The sequence below is a fragment of the Pan troglodytes genome, chromosome 2 (assembly GCF_028858775.2).
Source record: "Pan troglodytes isolate AG18354 chromosome 2, NHGRI_mPanTro3-v2.0_pri, whole genome shotgun sequence".
In the NCBI taxonomy this organism is placed as follows: domain Eukaryota; kingdom Metazoa; phylum Chordata; class Mammalia; order Primates; family Hominidae; genus Pan; species Pan troglodytes.
In genome coordinates this window covers 17,536,389-17,553,193 of record NC_086015.1, presented here as the reverse complement: position 1 = coordinate 17,553,193, position 16,805 = coordinate 17,536,389, and the positions used below count along the sequence as shown (strand labels likewise).

Here is a 16,805-nt window from a genome sequence, read left to right as displayed (position 1 = left end):
CACCCCGCGCCGGCCTCTGTGCCCGCATCTGTACACTGGGTCGCGGCGCTCGCGGGCCGTCCCGGCGCTGGGACCGGGAGAGCGAGACCCGGTCGGACCGGCGGCGCGGGTGGAGGCGCGGGCAGCCCGCGAGGCGCGTCCGAGGGTCCGCCGAGCCGTCGGTGCGTCCGAGCGCCCCCGAGTCCTGAGCTGTGAGGCGCGGACCGACGGGGATGAGTCCGGGCGGGAGGGGCCGCGTGCACTCACCGCGGGGCACTGCGCTCGGCGTCCGTCCGTCCGTCCGTCCGCCCGGCCGTCGGCGCGTCGAGAGCCCGGGCGGCCCCTGGCTGTGTGCGCGCGGGGCGGGGCGGAGGCGCGAGAGGCGGGACCAGCCGGCCGGCCCCCTCCCCTGACTCCGCCTCCGCCTCCGGGGCGGGGTCTCGGCCGCCCGCCGGAGAGGGGGCCGGGCCGGCGCGGCTCGCTCAGAGCCCAGACTCGCTGACCCGGCTCCTAGAGGCCGCCCGGCGCGCTCGCTGCGGAGCCCGCACCCTCCCTGCGCCCGGCCTAACCTCTGAGTGCCAGACCTGGCACTGCTGCCCACAGGGCAGGGCCAGGGGTTGGGGTCCGGCCGCCTCAGCCAGCCTGAACCTCAGTGATCACCCCTGGAAGATGGGCCCAGCAGCCTTGGGCACATTGTGAGGGCCTGAGGGGCCCGGCTACAAAACTGCCCAGAGGCCAGGCCCTGCCTCCCACCCGCCTTGCTTCCTACCCTGGGGGCCTGGCTGCAGCCCCACTGCTGCTGCACGTGCCTGGGCAGGCGGTACTGAGCCCCCAGCTTTGGAACAGGTTCAGTTTGTCCTTTTCCTCAGCCCAGCTCGGATGCCTGTGACCACTGTGTGACCCCCGGGGTGTCTCTTCCCCCAGCCCACACCGATCCCTTTCTGGGTCTCTTTCGGGGTCTCCATCTCTGATCTAATGTCATCTCTCTGTCTGTCCCTCTTGGTCTCTGCATCTCCCTCTGACTTTATCTCTTGGTCTCTGTGTCTCTCTGAGTCTCTCCCATCCCTGTCCAGAGACATATGGCCTGGTGGTCACCACCTCACATCTGAGCAGCAGCCATGGGCCCAAAGTGTGCCCGCCCCCACCCCCAGGGGTCTCCCTGCAGCCCAGGACAGGGGTGAGGCAGCCAAGAGCAAAGGCACAGGGCAGGGCAGCTGCCTGCCCAGGGCCGCACAGCAGAGAGGAGGTGGAGCCAGGAAGGGCCCATTGGCTTAGATGGGGCCACCCACAGAGGAGCCAGGAGCGGATGGAGAGGCCAAAGCCTGAGCTGGCAGCCTGGGCCTGGCCTGCCCCAACTTCTGTCTAACCCCAGGCAGGTGCCTTCCCTCTGGGCCCGTTTCCCCATTGGAGCTCTGTGCTTGTTGTTCCCTCAGGGCCTTTGCCATTGCTGTTCCCTCTGCCTGGGATGTTCTTCCCCAGATCCACCGTGGCTGACTCATCCCTGCATTAAGATGCAGCTGAAATCCCACCACCCCCAGAGAAGCCCTCCCTGAGACCCCAGCAGAGGTAGCAACTACCACTCTCCACCCTGGGACTCGGCCGCACTCTTATTACAGTACTTGTCACTGGCTGATTTCTCTTATTCATTTATAAATGACTATAGGTAGGATCACCTGGTCATTAAGAAAGTCACCACACACCAGCTGTGTGACCTTGGGCAAGTTACTTCACCTCTCTGGGCTTTATTTCCTCAACTGTAAAATGAACATAACGACATCAAAGCCTATCTTATAATGTTATTGGAAAGATCAAATGAACCGAAATGAGCCAAACCGAAAGTACAGATGCTCCTCGATTATAATGGGATCGTGTCCCCATAAACCCATCGTAAATCGAAAATATAGTAAGTTGAAAATGCATTTCATCCACCTAACCTACAGAACATCATAGCTCAGCCAAGCCTACCTTAAATGTGCTCAGAACACTTCCATTACTGGCCTACAGGTGGGCAAAATCATCTAATACAAAGCCTATTTTATAATGAAGCATTGAATATCTCATGTAACTCATTGAATACTGCACAGAAAGTGAAAAACAGAATGATTGCCTGGGGATTCCAAGTAGGGTTTCTCCTGGGTGTGTACCGCTTTCTCAACATCCTAAATTCAAAAAATCCTAAATCGAACCATCGTAATTCAGGGATTATCTGTACTTTGGATGGGACTTGACCCAAGGGAGTGCTCAGTAAATATCTGATGAGTAAATGACAGATTGAATCCTTCCTCCTGTGGGGGAAGGAGGGGCAGTGGCCTGGGGTGATAGAGACCCTGGGCAACTGCTAATGAGGCTCCCTTCCCCGACAGGGCCCAGGCCTGGGAGGAGAGGCACTGAGCCAGACGCAGCTCACTGTGCAGCCCAGGGAGCCCAAGGCCTGGCCCGCCTTCCACAAGATAAAGTGGAGACACTTCTCCCGTCCTGTTATCTGAGCCGGAGATGCGGCCAAAGCGGCCGTCCCTTCAGAGCCCTTCCAAGACTGTTATCGCAGACAGAGCACGCATCACCCACCAGGAATTTGGGGCCCAGGGCCTGGCTGAGACATGGTTGGAGGAAGTTTCAGGCTGATAAGGCCTAGACAGAATGATCACAGTGGGCAGCGAAGTTATTTACATCAGTGACAATCTCACCAGCTCCCTGGGCACTGAGGCGCCAGGGCCAGCAGGCATGAGGCTCACTTGTCCCACCTGTGCAGCCTGGATTGGGAAGAGAAGCCTTGCTGAGCTTCCTGGGTCTGCATCCTCACTGGGTAGCCTTGGGGAGGCTGCCTACGTTGGAGCATGGGTTCTGGGACCCAGTGGCTTTGATTTAAATCCACATCCTCCCTGTATGACCTTCAGCAGGTGGCTTCAACCCTCTGGCCTCAGTGTCCTAGCCTATAAAGAAGTTCCTGCCTTATAGGATTGTTTTGAAGTTAAGATGCTTACAGCAGTGTCTGGTATATCATAAGCCCTCCATTAAATGTTTGTTGTTGTTAATCACAAACAACATAAACTAACTTGAGCTGTTTGGATGAGAAAAGAAATTTGTGATCACAGTGTGCCTGGAAACCAAGCTTCGGGGAGAAAGGCCCAGTGACGGGGCCCAAAATCTCGCTGCCCACCTGGGTGCAGACAGCGTGAGGGCTGCCCACTCCTTGAATGGTGGGCCCCGGACTCCCCGCCAGGACTTCTCCCCAGCTCCCTCCAAGGGTCACAGTGCCTCTCCTTCCCCAGCAGTGGGTTCGGCCCTGAGCCTGCTTAGTCATCTCTCCCGCCTCCCATTTGACAGCAGCTGCAGCCACAGTGGGGGCAGTGTGGGTCTCCCATCTGTCCCCAGTTGCAAGAGATACTAGGAAAGTCAGTGTCCAGGCCCCCCAAGACCCTCGAGGGGAAGAATTCCACACGATAGGAAAGATATCTAGACATAGGCCCACCTCCCCCAGGGGACAGCCCCACCTGCCATCCTGCTGCCCAACGAAGACCCAGGACACCACACCCGCTCCCAGGCTTTCGAACAAGGCTTCTCAGACCTGGCAGTGCATCTGAATCACCTGGGGAATTTCTCTTTTTTGTTTTTTTTTGTTGTTGTTGTTGTTGTTGTTGTTGTTGTTTTGGAAATACCACTGTCTAGACTCTACTCCAGAACAATTAAATCCCAGTCTCCAGAGGGTGGAGTTGGGCATCAGTACTTTTTTTTTTTTTTTTGTAATCTCCAGTAGGTTGTAAGATGCTGCCAGATTTGAAAAACACCACTTGGGGTACCTCCCTCTAGCCTTCCTCTTCCAGCTTTGTCCCTCCTCAGAGTGAAGAGTCTAAGAGAACAATGAGATGTGCCTGCCAGGAGTCCCTGATGACCCCGTACTCCTTTCCAGATCATATGCCAGTGCCCGGAAGTCCCTGCTGAAATGGCCCTGACCCCCAAAGCCTGCACAAGTCTCTTCCCATCTTCCCTCCTCCCAAGAGTGGACTGCACACCAGTCTATACACCCCAGGCCCAGGCCCGAGGGCAGCTGCCAGCAGGTAGCATGAGCAGAGCATGGACATGTGGGCACACAGTCACTCCTGGGAGCCGGACACAGTCACTCCTGGGAGCCGAGTTCAAGCTCTGTCTGGTCTGGATCCCCACTGCATCTCCAGCCCTTCACCCACCTACACCCCGTCCTTACATCCCAGAGCCCTACTCCTCACCCAATGAAAAGCTGATTTCTTCTCTTACACCAGGAACTTCCCCACCTCTCTGCCTGTCCATCCCACTGTGAATGCTGTTCCACCTACCCAGATCCTTCCTACCCTGTGGCAGAAACCCTCATCGGCCCCCACCATTCATGTAAGAAACATAACTATAGAAATTTTAGATGGCTTTCTGGCTGAAGATTTCACTCCCACCCTCCCTGGCAGCCAGGTGGGACCACAAACATGTCGTGCTGTTGAATTGGGGCAGAGTAATGTGGACAATTTCTGGCTCACGGCCTTAAAGGAAAAAATGATACAGCCACTTGGTATTACCAGGTGAGAGTCACATTTGCATGGAAGGAGTCCCTGGGCAGCAGAGGAGCACCACACCTGGCCTGTACCTTCACATGAGTCTTTTATAGCCTTGCTATAGCTAACAGCCTAACCTACACCCAACTAACAACCACCCCTCCCACTTCAATATCGAGCTCAAATGCTCTACTGAGAAGTCATAGACGAGCTGTGTTCTCTAGTCTCCCACCAAAGCTCATGACTCAGAGCCTTCCAAGAAGACTTGTGCAGTCTACATCTTTGGTTTCTGCCCATCCCCATCCCCTGCTCCAGCTGCCAGCCCCTGAGGCTCCTCTGCAGAGCCTTCTTGGCTCCGTTCTGGGTTGATGTGGTTCATTCGGTTGATGTGGTGTGGCCCACTGGGGAATCCCCTCCCCAGCCACGGTGGTTGGCTCAGGGAAGGGTATGTGGCCCTAGTGAGGGGCATCTGTATGTAAGGCAGATTGTGCCTGCCCTGGAGCCAGGGGAGGGAATGATGTTTCTGCCCTATTGCCCAGCTGGGGGTGTGAGCCAGTAGCTTGGAGACCACCTCTTAGGGGAACTTGCTGAGAATGAAACCAGCTCAGAGGTAAGGGCTGAGAGGAGGGGAAGGAGAGAGAGGCTTTCTGATGGTATGATGTTTAAGCACCTGGTTATAGCTCGGCCTGAAGCCACCTTGCCCTTGGATCTTTCAGTTACAGGGGTCAATAAATGCTCTTTGGGGCTTCAGCCAATTTGAATAGGGGTTTTGTTTTTGAGTTGGTTTAGTTGGGGTTTCTTGCACCTGAGATTTGGTGTGCTCACTTCTATCACCCAAGAGCCTTGGCTAATGGAATTCGTCTCACCGAGACAAATTACCCACCAAGTCCAGCACCTGCACTTCCCAGGCCCCTTTGAACACTGGTGTTTGCCATTGAGGTTCCGTTTTTTATGATGTCTAGGCTCTCTCCAAAGGTGGTTTGCCTTAAATAAAGGGGGCAGCGATTGTGATGAAAAATAAACTCATGTCTGTTAACCATATACTGTGTACTAAGCATTTTAACAGGCACCTTACACGGATTAGTTCATTTAATCCTCTACACAATTCTAGAGGTACTAGATATTTCCCCCATTTTACAAATAAACTGAGGCTCAGCATCTTAGCTAGGGCCCCCACCTGGAGCAGCCCAATTCCAGAGTCCGCACGCTTTTCCCTGCCCTTCTAGAGGAAGAGGGAGAACATCGTAGTGAGGTAGTGGGGAGCTGGGGTGTGCGGACAAGGACTGGGTGACCCCTTGGCAGAGTGGCAAAAAGGGCTGAAGTGCATAGAATAGAGTGTCTGGGGAGAGGAGTAGGGGAGAGGCATTACAACTTTTATTCCACTCTGGGATTTCTCTGCACTTTCCCAAGCAGTCTACTTATTCCAGGAAAGCCGCCTGGCCTCACAACTCCCGTCTGGGAATGGTCAGCCCCTACCTCCTATGGCGCGGCTCGCTCGTGACTCATGCTGGCCCATTCCTTTGCCTGGTGTGATGAAATTTGGCCCAGCCTTGCTGTTGGGGCCAACTCTTCAGGCAGGGGGAAGGGTGAGGAGGCAGGGTGCTGGTCTCAGAGGCTGGGACCTCCCTAGCAGGCTGGAAAAATAGGCTGAGCAGCCTCAGAGCCCCTTCCCCACTGCAGCCAGCCAGAGAGGGAAGAGACTTGCCTAAGGCCACACTATGAAATCCTAAGGGGCTGAAGGGGGCCCACAGGACAGCGAAGGCAGCCCAGAGACAGGGGGCCTGGTCCCAGAAAGGCTCTTGCCCACTCTCAACCTCAGTTTCCCCATTTGTTAAATGAGAGAGACTGGCTCTGATTTTAATAACTAAGTTAGAAACTACATATAATAAAACATTCAATATTGGGAGATTCTATCTTCCCAAGAGAATCTCATCCAACCGCTTTTGTTTTGCTTTGTTTTGTTTTTTTGGTGGGTTTTTTGTTTTGTTTTGGTTTGGTTTGGTTTTTTTTGAGACAGAGTCTCACTCTGTCGCCCAGCCTGGAGTGCAGTGGAGCAATCTCAGCTCACTGCAACCTCCAACTCCCAGGTTCAAGCAATTCTCCTGCCTCAGCCTCCCAAGCAGCTGGAGATATGCTACCACACCCAGCTAAATTTTGTATTTTTAGTAGAGACGGGGGTTTCACCATTTTGACCAGGCTGGTCTCGAACTCCTGACCTCAAGTGATCTGCCCACCTCGGCCTCCCAAAGTGCTGGGATTACAGGCATAAGCCATTGCATCCAGCCCCAACTGCTTTTGTTTTATACATATACATGAATGTATGTATGTATGCCTGCCCACAGCTTCTAATAAATATTTTCCATCATGTGATATATTATGGTCATTTTTCTATCAATAACAGATATCAATAACAAATATCCAAAGATATCAATAACAGAAATCTTTGGAATCACTGTCAATAGCTGTCCAGTATTCTATCAGAATTAGCTTAGACTGTGCAGTCCAATTCTAGTCAATAGGGGAACGACACTGCAGTAGGGGCTACCTGCGTTAGGGATAAGAACCCCTTCCCCTCCCTTGTGTGCTCTCACCTTTGCTCCATCTGCAAGATGCACCCTTCTATAGAAGTAAAATTGCCTTGCTGAGAAAATTCACGTTTGAGTGCTATTTCTTTTGCAGCACCGAAAATTTATTTCTAACACCTGTAATGCCAACTACTTGGTAGGCAGAGATGGGAGAGTGCAGTGAGCCATGATTGACCACTGAACTCCAGTCTGGGAGACAGAGTGAGACCCTATTTCTAAAAAAAAAAAAAAGAAAGAAAAAGAAAAAGAAAAAAACATAAATCTCTATATTTTGGAACACTTGTTTATGTCCAAGAAGTTGCAAGGACAAAGGGCATATATACTATGGAGGTGTCCATCTTGGTCGTAGTAACTGATAAGCATTTTTTGTATAGCAGGAGTGCCAACCTATTTTCTGCCAAGCACATGCTGCAGACTCCTCTAGTTTAGCTTTGGTTATATACTTTTTTACACATAGAATTTTAAAAATTTGATGTAGACAGACCTACCAGTATTTTTCTTTGTGGTCTATGGTTTTGGGGTTGTGCTTGGAAAGCCTTCCTCTATTCCAAGATAGAAATAGAATAGTAAGCTACCTATATTCTATTCCAGTTCTTTTTTTCATCCATCCATGAAACCTTCATTTATTGCTGCCCTTGAATCTAACCCCGAGCCCCTCTGGCTGCCCGTCCCATGCAGCTGATGGCTGGTCCTCCAGCAGGTTGCCTTGTTATGGGGCAAGAATGTCCAGTTATACCTGGAAACCTCCCCTTCTAGGAATGTGAAGAAGGGAAACACATCTCTGTTTAAATAACAAACTTTGGCCTCTGAGGCTCCAAATAACCTCTGGTTACCTGGCAGGACTTGACCCAACCCACCTTGGGTATAGACGGGTTTTGGATAATTAGGATTATGGTGGCCCTGAAGATGTATCACTCAGATCTCCACTTATCTCTGCAGCATAGGTCACTGACTGCTCCTCCACACCTGCCGTCACATTTGCACTGAGGCCACTGTGAGCTGCTCCCAACCAACGACAGAGCACAGAGCTAGGAATGGGAATGCAGCAATATCCCAGAGAGACCCAGGACTCCTTGCACTCACCTGCTGGAAAAGTTCCCAGGCCCAATCATCATCCTGGCTGAAGCTTTTTGGAATTGCATCACATTCCAAGACTCCTCCTGCCCAATCCTTCTTCCCCTTCTCCCAGCACAAGTGTCAGAATTGTGCTGCCCTCTGAACCTCTCTCTGCCTTCTCCTGCTCCCTCCCTGCAAAATTTCCTTGCACATCTAATCCTGTCTTGCTTGGCAAAATCACTTTGGGCTTCTTAACAGACCGAAACTAATCCAATGATAGAAATGGTGATTGAAATCGTCACTGCATTATACATTTTATGAAGCTCAGACACAGCTGCCTCTCTTGCATGTCCTCCACCCGCTGAAGGTTAAACACTGGGTGTCTCCACTTCACAGATAACAAAACTGAGACAGCTCAGAGGCAGCTGAGCTTGGGTCCCCCCAGGCAGCATGAGTGAGTCACACAGCCCCCTGGAGTCCCAGGCTCTTCTGTCTAGGCCTCTCAACCCAGAGCCTGTGCCTGGGGCCACGGCCCAGCAGGCTCTGTGTTTCCTCATCCGGCCCTAAGGCCCTGGGGCCCCAATGGGCCACCGGAATGCCAGGAAAGACAGAGCCTGGAACCCCCTTCCTTGGGTGGAAAGAGCCCAGGTGCCCCTGCCCCAGCTGAACCCAGAGGAAGGAGCCAGGAACTGAGCTATGGGGTGGGAGGGCAACACCCTCTCTTCTTGAGCAACTCTGGATGTTGAGAGAAAAGTCATCCTTGCACAGAGAGGTGACCCCCTTCTGGGTTCTGGCCCCACCCTCTGGTCCTCTTGGCCTGTCTGCTTCTCCTCAGCCAAAGCCTCAAGGCTGCTCTTCTGCAGGCTGAGCCACCCCAGCTGCTCTAGTATCCTGGGGCCAATTCAGCCATCCCTCTTCCAGGACTATTCCAGGGACTGAGCACAGGTCCTTAGGGTGGTCTGCACGGCCCATAGAGAACTTTCACTTTCCACATTCCAGCCTTCAGGCCATGTGACCTAAACTGGCAGTAGTTATTCGGGGTGATGTATTAAGCTGCCAACACACTCTGACTCCAGGGTCCCTTGACCTCCTAGCTGAAGGTCCAGAGCTGCTTGGCCATGGGCAGGTCTGTCCCTCTGTCCTGGGTATCTTCACTGAGTTGCCCTCTGGTCTCTTCCCATCCCTCCCGCTTTCCCCCAGGTGCTTCAACCCCTCCTTTCTCCAGGCCTCTTCACCAGGGCCCTGATGAGGGAGCAGATGGGAGACCCACATCCTCTGGACCACACTGGCCAGCTGGCCAAGCCCCTGGAAGTAGAGAAGACCCCCGCAAGGTGTGCCTTGATCCTTCATTTCCATCTGTCGTTCCTGGCCTCCCGACATGTTCGGGACATGGGCCCAGTCTCGGCTCCATGCCCCTGATCTCCACTTACCCTGACCCCCAGCAGGAACATAGCTTCAGTGTCCATCCAGCCATCTGTGCAGCCATCCGCCCACACAGGGATGACGTAGCACGTGGTTACCAGGTCAGACTCTGGAGCCAGGCTGCCTGGGTTTGAAGCCCAGCTCTGCTGCTTAGTAGCCATGGGACCTGGGAGAAGTTGCCTCTCTGTGTCTCAGGGTCCCAACTATAAAATAACTGCCTACCTCGGCATGCTGTTGTGAGGACTGAGTTATATGCTTAGGAGTGCTTAGGAGGTGGTTTGCATGTGGTAAGTGCTCAATAAGTATTAGCTAATATTACTCAACAAACCTTTCCAGGGCACCCACTCTGTGCCAGGTACTGTGCATCCTACCAGGGCTCTGGCCATGAGTAGGGCTGACTCGCCCCTGACCACATGGAGCTCACATTCCAGTGGGAGACAGATACAAATCCAACAACCTCACACCCACACAATAAGAAGCGCCTTGAGGCAGTGCTGCAGGGGAGGTGGTGCGGACAGTGTCAGCTGGAGCCCGGCTGCCTGGCTGTGTGCTAACTCAGACTTGGGAGGCTCCTAACCACTTGGGCTTCCTGTCCTCTTCCATAAAATAGGAATAGCAGCTCCTACATCGCCAGGCTTTGGGAGGGCTCCATGAGTTAACCAGTGGGAAGGATCAGACAGGGCCTGGCACACAGGAAGTGCTCAAGGACAGTTAAGTGGGCTCTGGGAAAGGGATCCGGAAGCTGAGGAGTCCACTGAAGGGATAGTTGGGGAGACGAGAAGGTGGCAGGGTCAGGCCTCACGGGGGAGCCTGTGGGCATGGGAAGAAGCTCCATGTTTATTCTGAGAGTGGTGGGAAGCCACTGGAGGAGGCTGGTGCAAGAGTCCAGGTGGGAGATGATGGGGTTCAGACAGGGCTGGTGGCATTGGGGCAATGGTAGGATTGGAGAGACACTGTGGGGAGAGGACACAGACTGGTGTGATGCTGGGCGCCAGAGAAAGGGAGGGGCAGGCTCACACACACACGCACACACACACACACACACACACACACACACAGGTTTCTGGCTCAGGAGGTGTGAATGACAAGTTGGGAAAGGGTGCCAGTCTGGACTTACTGCTGCAAGTCACAGTATACTTGACTCAAAGAGGCTAAGTCAAGAAGGGAACTATTGACTTCAGTACCGACAGAGTACAAGGGTGGACTTCAAGCACAGCTTGATCCAGTCTCTCAAACATGTTACCAGGAGCAAGTTTCTCCCCCCTTGTCACTCAACTCATAACCCTTCAAGTCCAGCTAGAATGCAGCACTTTTGCACTGGTCTTAAGGTTCTCCCCAAATGGAGGGACTCAATTCAGGTGCCCAGGCCTGAACCAGTCACTGCAGTGGGGATGGGCTGTGCTGATTGGCTCTGCCCAGGTCATATATGTGCCCAGAGGCCTGAGCAGGTGGGAGGAATCTCCACGTGGAAACTGAGGGCTGTTCCCAGATGCTGGAGAGCGATCCATGAATGGCCCCAAAAGGGTAGGTAAATTTGCAGCCTTGAGTTTCCGGTCAATTTCTTGGACATTAAATTCAGACACTGTCAGATATGTATTTAGCACACATTTTTAAAATATGTTCTCTCTAAAGTTTTCAACAGACAGAAGGGGACTTCATCAAGCTCCTCAGTGATTGGCTCTCAAGTCGTGGAAGCCCCTGTGATCCAGCCAATGAGAGCCCAGAGATACCCAGAAATACCCAGATCTCATAGGGTCATTGGCTCCTACTAGGTTGGGAACCGAAGGCCAAGCACACTGCGAGGGTCTGATGGAAAAGCAAGTCGCCTGCGGTTGGTGACTAATAATAAAACAAGCAGGTTACACCCATTGCAAAAATGTTAGCCAGCAGGAGAGAATGTGACACGAGCCCAGGGGCTGATTCGGGTTATGTGCAAACACTAGAAAGGGGTCCTGTGAAAAGCATGGGCTTCTTGACCCAGAAATCCTCTCTGGGGCCCCTTCCCAGTCACACTAACTCCCAGAGTTTCCTTAAAAGTGTTCCCACTTCTGTATGCACCCCTAATCTGTTCAATTAGGGCTGTTTTTGAACTTGATATAAAGAGACTCATACTTTAAGTGTTCCTCATTGCACTGAGGAGATGAGATGCATCCATCAGTGCCTACAGGTGGTCTTCATTCCTTTTCAGTACTGTATAGTATTCTACTGACCAGCTCTTGCATACCGAATGATCCTCTGTCTATGGATATTTAGATTGCTTTCTGGTTTTTGTCATGTTTTGTTTTTCCTGTTACAAATAATGCTGCTATAACCGCCTTGTGCCTGTCTCCCTGTGACATTTGTAGACATTTGTATGAGTCCTTTAGGGCAGACGTACAGCTAGGTCATGGGACATGCACATATTTAGGCTCATCAGCTCATGCCAAATACTTGCTGCAGAGTGTTTGTGCCCATGTATATTTCCACCAGTTGCTGCCAAGCGTGCCACCTCCTCACCAACTCTTGTGTGCCTGTGTAGTAGGTGTGAAATGGTACCTTGGTGTGGTTTTAGTCCACATGTCCCTTGTTACTAATGAGGATGAACATCTTGCCATGTTCGTCATCCATCTGCATTTTCTTTTTTGTGAAATTTCTGCTCATGGCTTTTGCCCCTTAAAACATTGCTTTCTTCTTTGCAATCACTAATTTCTAAAGCACAATCTGGCCATGGGACTCCCTGATTTTAAGCCCTCCGGTGGCTCCCTGTGGGACTCGGAGTCAAGCCCATACTCGGCAGCCTGGCCGGCAAGGTCCTAAAGTGGTTTGGCTCCAGTCTGTGTCTCCGTTTTTGATGGGAGCTGTTTCCTGTTTCCGCTCACGGTCTCCCCTCCCCCGACTCCTGCTTCCTCCACTGGCTTACCCACTCTCTGCTCTCTGCAACCTCCCAGCTCCTGCTTGTGCTGTGCCACCTGCCAGGAGCACCCTGCCCCTCCCCCAGGGCACCACATTCTTTCCTGGCTGCTTCTTTGTCAGCCTTCAGGTCTTAACTGAAACCTCACCTCCTCCCAGGAGCTCTCCTGGCTCACTCTCACCCCCTGGACTATGCAGCCACAGCACCTGTGAGCGCCTGTCTCGGGGCACTACTCCTGTGACATCAATGTCAGTGGGTTCGTCAGGCTTTGCCCCTGGATGGCAAGCTCCCTGAGGGCCAAGATCATGACTGTTTTGTTTACACTTCTATTCCTGGTAGCTGGGAGTGTGGCTGCACAGAGCCACACTCTAAAACTCTAAAACTCTCAGTGGAAGGACAGGAAGGAGGGAAGGATGGGCTGGAGGAGTGGGGGTTGTTAAAGAGGAGTGGCTACACCAACACAAACAAACTCTATGAGGGACCCAGGGACTTCTGGGAACCCATCTTAGGGTGGAGAAGGGAGAACACTGGATTGGGAAGCAGAGAGCTAGTCCTGCCTCCACTGCTGGCAAACTGAGCTCTCTGGACCAGTCTCTTGCTCTCTCTGCCTCAGTTTCCTCATCTAACAGAGGGTGACCCCGGCCTCCTCCATCACAGACAGTGCCCCTAGATGGCCAGCCTGAGGTCTGACCCATAATTCCAGGCCTAGGGAGCAGGCAGACCCCAGACCAGACAAAGGGGCCTTGTTCCCCGGGCTCTCTGGAGGAAACTTCCCCCCACAGCTTGGCTCCTGCTGAACAAAACCATATGCCAACATGTGGGAGGAGGGGCAGGTGGGCGGCCAGCATCCCAGCATCCCAGCACCCTTCTCAATGTCTGGGCCCCTGCCCAGAATGCCAGATGCCACGGACTTCAAGGAGAACTCCCTTCCACCCCTGCCCCAACCCCGGCTGCACCAGGCCCTCATCTGAGTCTTCCATGGGGCTGCGGGAGCCAGGCAAAGCATACACCCTTCCTGTCTCATGCACGGCTCATGCCAACCTGCCAGGCAGGCCCTGCTTTCAGGCCCGTTTTACAGATGAGAAATGCAGGATGCTTGGAGGTGGTGGTGTAAGCCCTTGGGCTCAGCCAGGAGGGGCAGAGGCAGCCTGACCCCCACAGTACGGCCACCCCCAAGGCTCCTGCCTGAGACCACAGTGTCTTCTAAAGCACACAGCAAGTGCCAAATCCCATATTGACCTTCCCTCTAGAAGAGTGGGCACAGTGCAGCCTCTCTGCAGCAAGCCCGAGAATGGGCAGAGAGAGATGTCACCATACGGCCTGCCAGACAACTTCAAGGAAGAGGCGGCTCTCAACCCCACAGCCAACTTCACGCAGCCGAAATCAGCTCCACGCTCCTCCAGGCTCCCCCTACCACCTGCATCCCTCCGGAGAGACTTCAGTCTCCATCCTGCCACCCACAGGGTGTGTGACGTGGAGTAAGGAACTCCTTCCCCTCACCTTTGTGTTCTCACCTGTGAAATATGAACAAGGGTGGCTGGCGGGAGGATGGAAAAGCTGTGGCTCCACCCCACTGGAATTGTGGAAGAGGCAAGAAACTCAGAAAATAACAACTGTGGACAAAGAAGGGAAACCACTGGAATGTTTATCCGCCAGCGGGAGTTTCGGATGGCGCGACCATTGTGGGAAACCGTTTGGCAGAAGGGACCAAAACAGAACATATGTGCGTGCTGTGACCCAGAAATCTCCCTCCTCAGTTTCCACTCAGGACAGCGTGTGTCCTCCAGGCAGGAGGCACAAACGAGAAGATCCCCAGCAGGGCTGGCCATAGCTCCCCAAACCGGAGGCCACTCCTCACCCACTGACAGTGGAGATGGGCAGGTGCATCATGGGGCCACCACACAATTGAATACCCACAATTCACAACTACACACAGCAAGGTGGATGTAGCTCACAGACATAGCTCAGAGCCAAAGAAATTAGACGCAAAGGAGTACACAAGTATGGCATACACACTTTGTACATTTTGTGTGAAGTTCCAGAACAGGCAACACTCATCTATGCTGTTAAAAGTGAAGAGCAGGGGCTGGGCGCGGTGGCTCACGCCTGTAATCCCAGCACGTGGGGAAGCCGAGGCAGATGGATCACGAGGTCAGGAGATCAAGACCAGCCTGGCCAACATGGTGAAACCCTGTCTCTACTAAAAATACAAAAATTAGCCGAGCATGGTGGCAGGCACCTGTAGTCCCAGCTACTCAGGAGGCTGAAGCAGGAGAATCGCTTGAGCCCAGGAGGCAGAGGTTGTAGTGAGCTGAGATGGCGCCACTGCACTCCAGCCTGGGCGACAGAGTGAGACTCCATCTCAAAAAAAAGAAAAAAAAAGTTGGGAGCAGGTACCCTTTGGGTGGTTGTGTCTGTAAAGGGGCATAAAAGGGATTGGGCGTGCTGGTCAGGTTCTGTTTCTTGAGCTGTGTGCCAGTTCCACAAATATGTTCAATTTGTGAAAAGCCAGGGTGCACACATTTATGATACAGGCGTCGGTAGCTGATGAAAGACAGGGCTGTGGTGCACTGTTCCCCCAGGGATGTTTATTTTGTTGCTGGTCTCTAAAGGCATGGCTAGAGTAGTTCAGTGCAGACAACATCCTGCCTATAGTCCTTCAGCTGGTGCTGGAGGTCACCTGCAGCCTCATGGTTGGCTCCCGCATATACAGATGACTTGTCACCTACACCACTGCTTGCAAGAGCTCATCTGGCCCACGTTGACTGGGCAGCCCAGGCATGTCCTGAGTTAGTGCCTCCAGGAGCCCCTCTCAAGCAATGGGGGACAGGGCAGGAGGTCTCTTGCTGGGACAATTCTGAGCTGTGCTCTGCACTGTCGCTTTGGATCCTGGCTGGACTGAGCTCCAGCGGCTCCCAGTGATGACATTCATTAACATGCCTTTTCCCATTTAGAGACAGGATCTCACTCTGTCCCTAGGCTGGAGTGCAATGGCGCAATCATAGCTCACTGCCACCTCAAATTCCTGGCCTCAAGCGATCTTCTTGCTTTGGCCTCTCAAAGTGCTGGGATCACAGGCGTGGCCCCTGTGCCAGACCTAACACACCCTTTGTGGGCTTCCTCCTTTCCCTGCCTCACACCCTCACTGTGCTCTCTGGGATAATCTTCCAAATAAACTACTTGCACCCAAATCCTTGCCCCAGGTCTTCTTTTATGTCCTCAGATGTTAAGACAAGAGGGATTGTTCATATCTGGGAATCAGGAGGTGGTAATGCCAGTCTCCGAAGGAATCAGAACATACCACAGGGCCTTAGACAGGTCACCAGCCTTGCCTGAGCCTCCTACAGGAGAACGAGGTGCTGAGGAGCCCTTTCCTTTTGCAGGAATTAGTGGCCAGGACTCAAAACTCAGGACAAAGAAGCAACCAGACGCCCACATTTTAAAGAGAGCCAGCAGCCCTTGCCAACACCCCAAGATCCTCTCCTCAGCCAGCCCTACCAGCCTAAATATGCAGACATCCAGGAAGAAAAAAGGAGCTCAGAAATCACCAGGCTTGTGAACTGTTGCTATGGGGCAGGAGTGGCACTTCCCTTCTTGCTCCAAAAAAAGCCAAAGGAAAGCCCAAAGCCAAATCTCTAGGAGACTGAAGGCACCTGCAAGGTGGGGAGACAGGCACCTCCCTCTCAGCCTGGGTGTCATCTCATGCAGCAGACTGGCAGTGCTGTGTCCTGGGCCCATCGGCACAGGGAGAGGAGAACTGGAGAGAGCCGCAGGACAAGGGGGGGTGGCAGGGTTGGTCCCATGAGTTTCTGAAAGTCAAATGTCACCACAGTAGGGAGCCTGACATGGGCTGTCTCCTTGGTTCCACACCAGAGAGGGATGCCTGGCCATAGGGGGACCACAGCAGCAGGGGACCCTGATGGGAGTAGGAACTGAGCTGGTGGGATGGGGTCCAGCAGAAGCCAAATGCAGAGAGGGCCTCCCCCAATAACACTTCTGGAAGAATCACAAAAGCTCTGGTGGACAAAGGCCATACCAAAGGCATTGTTGGCGTTGGTGACTGGTCAGTGCAGCCAGGAGGCACAGAGACAGAAATTGGCCAGTAGAGTCAAACTCGGCCTCCTCCCCAATGTCTCCAGCCTCAGGGAAAGACAGACCACACCCTCCCCACCCCATCCCTGGTGCCTCAGGCCACATCCATCCAAACCCAGTGGGGAGGGGGGAGCGTGGAAGTTGACAGAAGCCTGATGGGGATTTTCAATCTGAGTGTGCAGGGATGTCCCACAGATGGAGATTACGGCACACCAGAATCCATAGAGCCCAGGAGGACAGCACCGATGGAGGGAAAAGAGAATT

The 16,805-nt window shown here is 53.3% G+C and overlaps 1 protein-coding gene across 2 annotated transcripts in view; it reads right to left on the bottom strand.

Moving 5' to 3' along the window:
* The window catches only part of FBLN2 (fibulin 2), an 88,543-nt gene extending 88,187 nt beyond the window's left edge, over positions 1-356 (bottom strand). For both annotated transcript variants that reach the window (XM_016940523.4, XM_016940525.4), the window contains exon 1: positions 247-356. The gene's annotated coding sequence lies outside the window, so the exon portion shown is untranslated. The remainder of the gene's footprint in view (positions 1-246) is intronic.
* Positions 357-16,805: the final 16,449 nt, after the last annotated feature.